Genomic DNA, 10235 nt, shown 5'->3' with positions numbered 1-10235 from the left:
AATAAGCTATGTAAATTATACAGACCATTCTAGAAATATCTTACTTTCTTCATGACTATACAGAGAAGATAAGATTATTCACCATAAACATAGAACTATTTAATCAAATTCTTAAGTATTTTAATGTCATGTATATGGTTTTAATATGATTGAACTTCTGAAAACCAAACAGTAATTTCTAGATTGAAAACACTGATTCTTACTATGAAGATACATGGCATGGGAGTGATATTTTATGGACAGATTTAGACTATGGCCATTTCTTGTGGATGCCAAACATGAATCTTCTGTAAGTAGGTATTATTAAAATCTTGACAAAACAATTTTGTTATCCTGAAAATTTTAAGTGAAGGAAAGGGTGACATAAAGGAAATAGTAAAGTTTTTTTTTTTTTTTTTGAGACAGAGTCTCACTCTGTTGCCCGGGCTAGAGTGAGTGCCGTGGCGTCAGTCTAGCTCACAGCAACCTCAATCTCCTGGGCTTAAGCAATCCTACTGCCTCAGCCTCCTGAGTAGCTGGGACTACAGGCATGCGCCACCATGCCCGGCTAATTTTTTTGTATATATATATTTTAGTTGTCCATATAATTTCTTTCTATTTTTAGTAGAGACGGGGTCTCACTCTTGCTCAGGCTGGTCTCGAACTCCTGACCTTGAGCGATCCACCCGCCTCGGCCTCCCAGAGTGCTAGGATTACAGGCGTGAGCCACCGCGCCCGGCCGAGGAAATAGTAAAGTTTTTATTACTAATTTACTTAAACATCTCAAAGTTAAGCATCATTAAAAGTGTATTTTAAAGGAAATATTATTTTCCACAATTATGAAGTATCTTATAAACAAATAAACAAAAAATATACTAATTTAAAAGTGTTTAATGGCCTTTATTCCTAAAAAAATTACAAATAGATCAGTGAATTCCATAGTTTTTACCGTTCTTGGGACAGAAATAGTAAAATAATCCAAATATTAAGGCAAGTGGATATTTGCTAGATATTTACAGAGTTTTCTTAGAAGTACTCAGTAAGACCATTAAAGCACAAGAGGCCACTAAATGCATACATTTATGAAATACATTGGTAATTTAGTAGTGGGCTTCTCCTAGGTACTTTAAGTGTATGCATGTAGCTTTAGAACTTGAAGAAAAAATGTTTTTATTTTGTTTGTTTGTTTTAAGAAATGTCCTTTTGAAGAAAATTGTACAATGTCATGGAGGATGAGCAAGAAAAGAATAAATTTAGGTCATTTTTAACTGATAAAAACAGATACTACACTTGATCATAGCCAAAAGGCCTAGAAGTGATAACTTAGGGCATTTTTAATCTCCTTTGAATCCATATGTTCAGTTATTAGGAAAATTCTTCAAAAAATTAATAAGAATCTACCATTTTTCTCCTGCAATCTTAATCTTTTCTTATGACTACTAGATGATGGGCCTAGGAATAGACAGCAGAGTACCATGGCTCATCTGTATTCTTTCCATAAATACTTCCTAAATGTTTCCTGTGAAGGTGGAACAGTAAAAAAAAAAAAAGAGGAATTTAGAATTCTTTGAAGATATACAAACAAAATGGATACTTTCTCAAAACTATGCAAACATAGATGCCTATTTTTAAACATATACTGATATCAAACACCATATCTTTTGCTCTAACGCCATGAAAACCCACTAGTATATGTACCATTTGACAAGTGAAACTAATCTATGGTATATGAATTGAGAATTCCAGCAGTTGGAGTTCAGTCAAGAGACAGACACTACACAGTAGGCTTAACAAGGGAAGTTTAATATAAGGAATTATTAACTATAATTCAATAAGTAATTGTCACAGGAAAATTCCAGAGTGACATGTTTGTTCACAAATAATGTTTGTAAAGCAACAATCTATGGTGGTTATTATTTTTAAGAAGCATTATTTCAAGTGTTCTTAGTATTGCTTGTTAAGGGGAAGAAGGTATTATCATGGAAAAAGTATTTAAAAACGAGCCAAAAGAACTAGATAAATTTCCTTTTGTGAGTATGTCCTTGAAAGCTTCTACAACTCTCTAAAGGCCTCATTCACTTCAACATTTAAAATAAATTTCTTTCTTTTCCTCGGGGATGTGATGAAAAGTAAGTGAAACTATGTAGATTAAAAACACTTAAAAACTGTAAGTTGTTAAAAAAAAAAAAGTGAAATTTTAGTGATATCATTCATCAAATTGGTCACAAATATTCCACCAAAATAAGTTAATGCCCCAAATCTCTCTGCCTGTCAAGTGACAATGAGAAGAGGGATACCAAAAATAGAAATTTCAAAAGAATTTTTTACCTAAAGATTGAGTGTTTTCCTGCCAACATTGCACAGCAGTTTCACAAAAGACACACAGATGCAACCCTGCTAATGGGGATGGATAAAGGATAAACCAGGCAGGAAGGAGGTCCACTAGGGGGCCTCTCTCAGTTGTACATATTGTATCTGATTCCAGTGGATTGCAGTTGTTTATTTGAACTTTAATAAACAAGTCTGCAAATTCTTTATTCTACTTTGTTAAATAAGAAAGAAAAAAGGAAATTGTAGTTCCAGAGTGCACTAGCCATTGATAAAGTACTGTGGGATTAATTTAATATGTAGCTCTGACAATGATCAACATATTCCTGAAAACGTAAGGACTCATAACCATAATAATTTTTCCCAATTGCTACAGAACCTATCAGAAGCATTTAGTAGGTCATCTAAGTCACACACATAATCAGTGCTGAAAGTGAGAGACTCAGTCATTTCATTACAGCCTGCCACTTTCTTCCTGCTGGTGAATTTTCATGTTGTGTTAAAATTTAACTTTATCAATTGCTGTTGAGCATATTATCTAATAGGAAGTCTTACTTTTAGTTTTTTGGTATTTGCAATTTGTAAATATGTGCACATTAATCTCAATCTTCTCCATGTTTTCATATTTAGAATTAAACTTTCATCAATGTTGTCATACTTACCTCAGCTTTTGTTATATTAGAGTGTACGTTTGCTTTGTTTTAATTTAGTGGAGTCAATTTCCTGATTAATACAGAGACAAACAAAATAAGTTTCCTAGATAAATTGTCAAAATTATTCACGTTTTGATTGTTTTAAGCTTTAAGGAACTTTTCTGAAATGGTAATTATTAAGGTATCTTCCATATACCAATGCCATACTTTACATTATTTTGAGAAACTTAATAGAGAATATTTTTGAGATTTTTGAGATTTTTGAGATTTCATGGAATTGATATGTTTTAGCATTTTGTCAGATATCCTCTATTTTTTCAAAATAAAATATATTAAATATTACAAAATATTTTGAATACATTGAATTATATTGAATACTAATAAAACTTTCAATTTAAAGTCTTTTTTGCCTTGCCTTTCCTTTCCCTTCCTTACATTCTTTCCATTTCTTTTCCCTCCATCTTTTCCTTAAAGTCAAATATTATTAAAGATTGGGTAAATTTTCTTACAATGGATTCAAGACGTTATTTCATGTGTAATATCTTTACAATTGTTATGATTTATATTTCATTAGCAACATATTTTCATTCAGTATGTTGTGTTTGTAACCTAAAACTGTGTATGAATTATTAACGTATATACTTATAATATACATATAAAAAATGTGCATACATAGCAACAGATATACAGTGACAAAGAAATACAAAGAGATATGTAGAATGTTTCCATTCTAAATTTTCTAGAATATTCCATCATTTCTATCAATGCTGCAAATATGCAGCATTTTATCTATTCACACATTGGTTCTGACTTTCATAATTATTACAAATTTAATACAAAATTGCTGCAATAAATATCTTGAGGTTATGTGATTGATTTTTTCTAGAATAACAATTCTTTAATATGCTCTCCATAGATCTCTGTGTGGCCTTAATTTTCTTTGCAGAGAATGATGATGTCAAAACTACTTTAATAATTATATTAAGATATCGTTTACTTGTTTCATCAGGTTGTTGTTTGCATTGATAGTGCAAACGCAATGGTGAACTAAATTCCTGGTGCCTTTGTATAAATCAAGGCAGTGGCATTAAATTGTAGGAGTAGTTTTTATAGTCTTCACTTCCACATACTTAAAAATAAAAGCTAGTATCACTTAATCATTGCTAACCATAAATAGATAAATAAATTTGAATTCAGGTAATATGGTGCCTACAGATTGGTTCTCTTAGCTTAGAATTGCTTTAGCTATTCAGGCTCTTTTTTGGTTTCATGTGGAAATTTAGGATTTTTTTTCTAGATCCATACGAAATGACATTAGACTTTTGAGTAGAATTGCATTGAATCTGTAATTGCTTTTGGCCTTATGGACATTTTAACAATGTTGATTCTTCCTCAATGGGATGCATTGGAATGTTTTTCCATTTTTTTTGTGTCATCTCTGGTTTCTTTCATCAGTGTTTTGTAGTTCTTGTAGACATCTTTCACCTCCTTGGTTAAATGTATTCCTAGGTATTTTATTTTATTTTATTTTATTATTTCATTTTATTTTATTGTAGCTACTGTAGATGCTATTGACTTCTTGATTTAAGTCTTGGCTTTACTGTTATTAGTATATAAAAATGTGATCACTCACATGATTTTTGGTTCTTCTGAAGGTACTTGCTTTTTTGGATATTTGTTGAATTTGGGGTTAGTGTCAAGGACAATCACTGGAGTTTTCTATTTGGCCATCTTTACAATGTCACCTTTTGGCAATAGGTTAATTTTTAACAATTTCAGATATTAAATAGTAATTCCTGTATCTGAAATTTTTTTAAAAAGTATTTAATATATTTTATATAATTTTATGTCATCCTGATAAGTTTTTTTAATTAACTGAAGTCCACATTTTATTTAGATTTCCTGAGCTTTTAGCTCACATCCTTTTTCTGCTCCAAATCCCACTCAAAATAACTCATTACATTTAATTTTCATGTCTCCTTAAGCTCCTTTTTGTTGTGACAGTTTCTCAGACTTTCCTTGTTTTGGATGAACTTTGCAGTTTGAGAGGTGCCAGTCAGATATTTTATAGAATGTCCTTCAGTTGAAATTTATCCGATGGTTTTCTCATAATTATATTGTCATTATGTGTTTTCAGGAGGAAAAAAACAAAAGTGAAGTGCCAGTCTCGTCATATCCTATCAAGAACATATACCATCAAAATGATTGATCATTGATGATGTTGACCTTGATTGTCTGATTGAAGTAACACTTGCCAGGTTTCTGTAATGCAACATTGCTCTTCTTTTTCTCCATTCCATACTGTACACTCTTTGCAGGAAGTCACTATGCACAGGCCATGCTTAATGGAGGGAGGGTTATACTCCACCTTCTTGAGCACAGAGTTTCTTTATAAATTATTTGGAATTTTTTTGCATGGAAGATGTGTCTATTCTCACTCATTTATTTATTTATTCAATAATTGATTTATATCAGTGTGGACTCATGCCACTGAGGTTTTTCATTAAGTATAACTGAATTGGTATGGATGTGGATGTTTTCTGATGGAATTTACTCAGAAAAGAGAGAATACATATTGATATATGAATTCTATATTTGATTGCCCAGAATAATATGAAGATTAATATGTCAGTGAACCACATGAATTAAAGTTTCTCTGATCTACTTAGTCATTGGGTCATTGAGTCATAGAATCAGAGATGTCTCATTTGGATTTACTGACCACAATTCAAAAGCTCATCCTTGGTCTGAGTCTTAATAGATTACACATATAGAATTTTATCCCTTTACTAAGAGGTTTTAAATTCTCTGTGACTCAAGAAAAAGTCATCTTTCCTATTTTCTGTCATTTATTCCTTACTCTGCTGAATGATTTCTAGGGACTTTCTTGATAATATAATGATAAATGAGTAGAAGTTTATTTTTTTCTTAATCAATTTTTAATATGAATTCTGAGCAATTATGTCTGGATAGATTTTATTGCTGTTTCCCAGGACTCTACTCTGCCACTTTAAGCGTTTTTGATTTGATGTTGGCCCCTTTTATTCCTTTAATTTTCTAATAGTAATTATTAGGTTTAAGTTTTATCTCTCTGATCCCCTCCAGCAGCTGTTTCAAGATTGACCTTCTTTGACTTCTTTATGCTTATGAGACCTTTGAAGTCTTTTCCTTTCTGATTCTTTCTGAATATCATTGAACTTAACGTGTTAAAAGTGAATTACTTATTGTGATAGTCACCTTGATTTCTCCTTTGAACTTTCAAAGTTCTGTTTTTCCAATTTTTTCACTAATAACATATTTTAAATGATTTTTATACCAATTGCCACTTAACTAATACAAGCACATTAAATGTTGATTATTTTCTCAGTAAAAAGATGACTTTTTCTGTTACGTTATTGTCTTTAACAGGATTACAAAACAGCATTGGTTATACTAAATTTATTGCTTCGGCAATCTATACATAGTAGTATAGTATGTGATATTATATATCTCTAAAAGATGGAAAGAAAATATTTATATTAAAATATACATAATATATGATATATTATTTGTGTATGTATTTATAATAAGTATTTTAAATATTTTAAGATACAAATTAACTGGCCCACATAATTGCAAAATGTTTCTAACAAGAAATTTTAACACTAGTATGAATTCTGGGTTACTTAGGGTTATATTTTGTCAATAGTGGAAATTTAATTTATATTTTTGTTTAGTACTAATTATATTATCTTTTACATATTTGTTACATAAGTTTTAACATTTTTCTTATTGTCATTCTATACATGCTGTTCAAGCAACTGAAGCAACAAAGAATTCTATTTCTTAGCTCTCTCTCCAAAAAATGATCAAAAGAGCCAGAATCCATGGAGTAGTACTACTTTTTCAAAAAGTAATGTTAAGCATAATAGGGATGTTGTACCATTTTAATGATATAGAAACTTCAAACTTCAAACATATCTTTAAAGGCAACAGATGTAATTTTATTTTTGCTTATCCATCATGTTTAAAGGAAGTAAGTTGCTGTCTGAGTATGTACTTTCAATATGCCTTAGGAACTCCCATCAATGTTAATGATCTGTTAATGGTCACAGCAGTGCTGAAGACAGCATAAAAAAGCATCTCTATGGTAGAATTATTTTATCTATGAATCATATAAGCATTAACACATAAAACATGAATTGATCTTTATTGAAGGATTCTTTCTACCAGAAAAAAATGTGTTACAATTTTTTCTCAAGGGTGTCATTGAAATAATGTGCAATTATTTATTTATTATATTCCTTAAATTATTACTTTTTAACTAAATATTCACCTTTTAATTACTTCATTATCAATGTTTTACTACGTGTAAAACAATCTCCATTGTGCTATAAAAAATAAAGGTATATATAAATAAGAAATAAGAAAATCTTTAAAAGACCATATTCCATGCATTGTTACTTAACTTCACGAAAACTATATTATTAAAATAAATTAAAATAACAAGCATAGAAGTGTAAATTACTAAAGCAACATCAGGCAAGTTAACTAAAGTCATGAAATTGGTACATGACACAGTAGAAATTTGAATCCATATATGCTCTCAAGGCAAATAAAAGCATATTGATGATAATAATGATTATTGTCAAATTCTTGGATCTCAATCCTTATTTGTGAACAGAAATTGATAATACCCAATCTTCAGATTTGTTCAAATTTGTTGTCAAGAATGAATTAATTTCTGCAGATGAACCACTAAAGTATAACTGGTATTCATAATTACTCTTACCTCTCATTAAAATTATCATGAATAAGGAAGCCTGTGGGCATCCAAAAATCATCTAAAATTTTAGTCATGCGAAATCTACCCATTATTACCTTGTCTAAAGAAAATAACTTTTGGAAGTGTTTTTGTCTGTATTGTATTTGATTTAGCATTAATACTCAATAGTCTAGATGAGTTTAAGTAATTTGGCTCAGGTTACACAGCTAGTAAAATGGAGGAGATATTTAAAATTGAGACTACCAGGGGGAGGCCCTAAGCTCTGAATAAAAATGAGTCAATCGGCTGGCACAGTGGCTCATGCCTGTAATCTTAGCACTCTGGGAGGCTGAGAAGGGTGGATCCTTTAAACTCAGGAGTTTGAGACCAGCCTGAGCAAGAGTGAGACCCCATCTCTACTAAAAAAAATAGAAAGAAATTAGCTGGACAACTAAAAATATATAGAAAAAATTAGCCGGGCAGGGTGGCGCATGCCTGTAGTCCCAGCTACTCGGGAGGCTGAGACAAGAGGATCGCGTGAGCCCAGGAATTTGAGGTTGCTGTGAGCTAGGCTGACGCCACGGCACTCTAGCCTAGGCAACAGAATGAGACTTTGTCTCAAAAAAAAGAAAAAAAAAAAAAAGAGTCAATCAATGAAATTAAGAAAGGATTAGGGCTATTTTTATTCAGGGCCAGGCTGTGTAATCATTGTCCCTTCTGATACCCCCATAGAACCAAAGGCACTTATAATCTATTACACTGCCTTTTTCTAACATACTTTAGTTGAATCTTTGAACCTGTGGTTTAAATTATCTTGAAAGTTATAAAAAAATGCCTCCATTGAGGAAATAAATGTATTTTGAGTCTCTTTGGGCATGCTGCTTCTCTAGGGAACAGAAAACACAAAGAGCTAAGGCTCTATATATCAGGAATGATGAGGAGATAAAGGTATACATTTTGCTGTTGAGAGAGGGCAAATGTACTTTACTAATGCAATCTTCACATGATCTTAAATGGTGTGTAAAAATTCATAAAATGTCTAGAAAAATACTGTGTGAAATATACCAAATATTGGTAACTCCTGTTTTGTGCATTTGATATAATATTTTCTTAAGATGGGACATAGGAAATTTTAAAAGTAATTCTAGAATTCCCAATGGCAAAAAGTATTTTCTTACATGAGAAAATTTTGTCCAGTTATGTACGACCTGCCTCATCACATGTCCCTTCTAGCATAAATATCTTCTCTTCACTCAATCACTTTATTTCATAATATTGATATAGTTTCAAATTATGTTCTAGTTTAAGTAGCCTATAGACATTTTAAACCTTTAGAGACATTGCTAAAGGAAAGATATTGAAAGGGATTATAAGATAAAACAAATATATAGATAGATACTAAATAAAAGAGAATAAAATATAAATAGAGTATACAAACATTTTACTGAGAATTATGTCAGGCACTGTAAAATCAATAAATGTACATGTACACACACATGTATCACATGTATATAATTTTATCTTCAAAGAATCCTTGCAGACACTTATAACGTTATCTCTCTAAACTCAGGAAGAATAAGTAAAACTTTCTCAAGATCTCAGAGCTATTAATTGTGAGATAAAGACATGTAACCCCAATGCCTCTGATTCCAGAATTCATGACGTTCCAAAGCCTGAACTATTTTGTGAGCCTCCTAACTATATACATCCTAGCTCTAGCCACTTTTCCTTCAAAATATACCAGCTATTATCACCAGAATCATCATGAATACAACTTAAAATTTCTGAAAAATACTTAAACACAAATTTATTTCTCAGACGTCTTTTGTACATCTCTTAATAGTGTGATCTCAATCACTCTTCCATCTATAGAAGCCTAAATTCCTTCACTGGACTTTAAAGAATGCACATCATGTGGACCACCATTCTTCTCTACTCTACCACATTTTGTTTTCATGAACCATGTGCTCTATTCAAAGTGGTGTCCTTATCAGCCATAATTCACACCTTGTACATGCATGTCTCAGTGCATTACTTCCAACATATCATCTCTCATGCATCTTTTAATTTTACTATCATTTTAAACCTAGCTCATGCTCCACCTTCTCTAATCCAGACTTATTTCTTTCTTATTTAGACCCCATCTTCAGGGTCTGCAACACTCAGCTATCTAAATATTCTTAAAGATATTGAGCTCTGTCATTTTTCTGGGCTTACCGAGCTACAGTTGGGCTTTTCCACCGCTGATTCCCTGGGCTCTCTCTCAGTCTCGTTCCAACACTCTTTCCTGTCTACCTTCACTGCAGGCTTCAGAAACTGGTAAGATTTTTTTTCTTTACTAGCTAACTACTCTCATACTCGATATTTTCTCCTGCTTGGAATGTGAAACAGTCTCTCTCAAAACACAGCCATTTACATACCCCCAGTATTTAGGAACCTCCAAAGATGTATGATTGGGTTCTTTTAATTTTAAACAATTTACATTAATATTTATAAGAAAATACTAAAAAATAAATTAACATTTATGGTAG

The 10235-nt window shown here is 31.5% G+C and overlaps 1 pseudogene; it reads right to left on the bottom strand.

The window, feature by feature from the left end:
• Positions 1–1206: 1206 nt before the first annotated feature.
• On the bottom strand, positions 1207–1299 carry LOC138398568 (U2 spliceosomal RNA; annotated as a pseudogene).
• Positions 1300–10235: the final 8936 nt, after the last annotated feature.

This window comes from Eulemur rufifrons, chromosome 17 (genome assembly GCF_041146395.1).
Source record: "Eulemur rufifrons isolate Redbay chromosome 17, OSU_ERuf_1, whole genome shotgun sequence".
Taxonomy (NCBI): Eukaryota; Metazoa; Chordata; class Mammalia; order Primates; family Lemuridae; genus Eulemur; species Eulemur rufifrons.
This window is presented reverse-complemented; position numbering and strand designations above follow the sequence as displayed.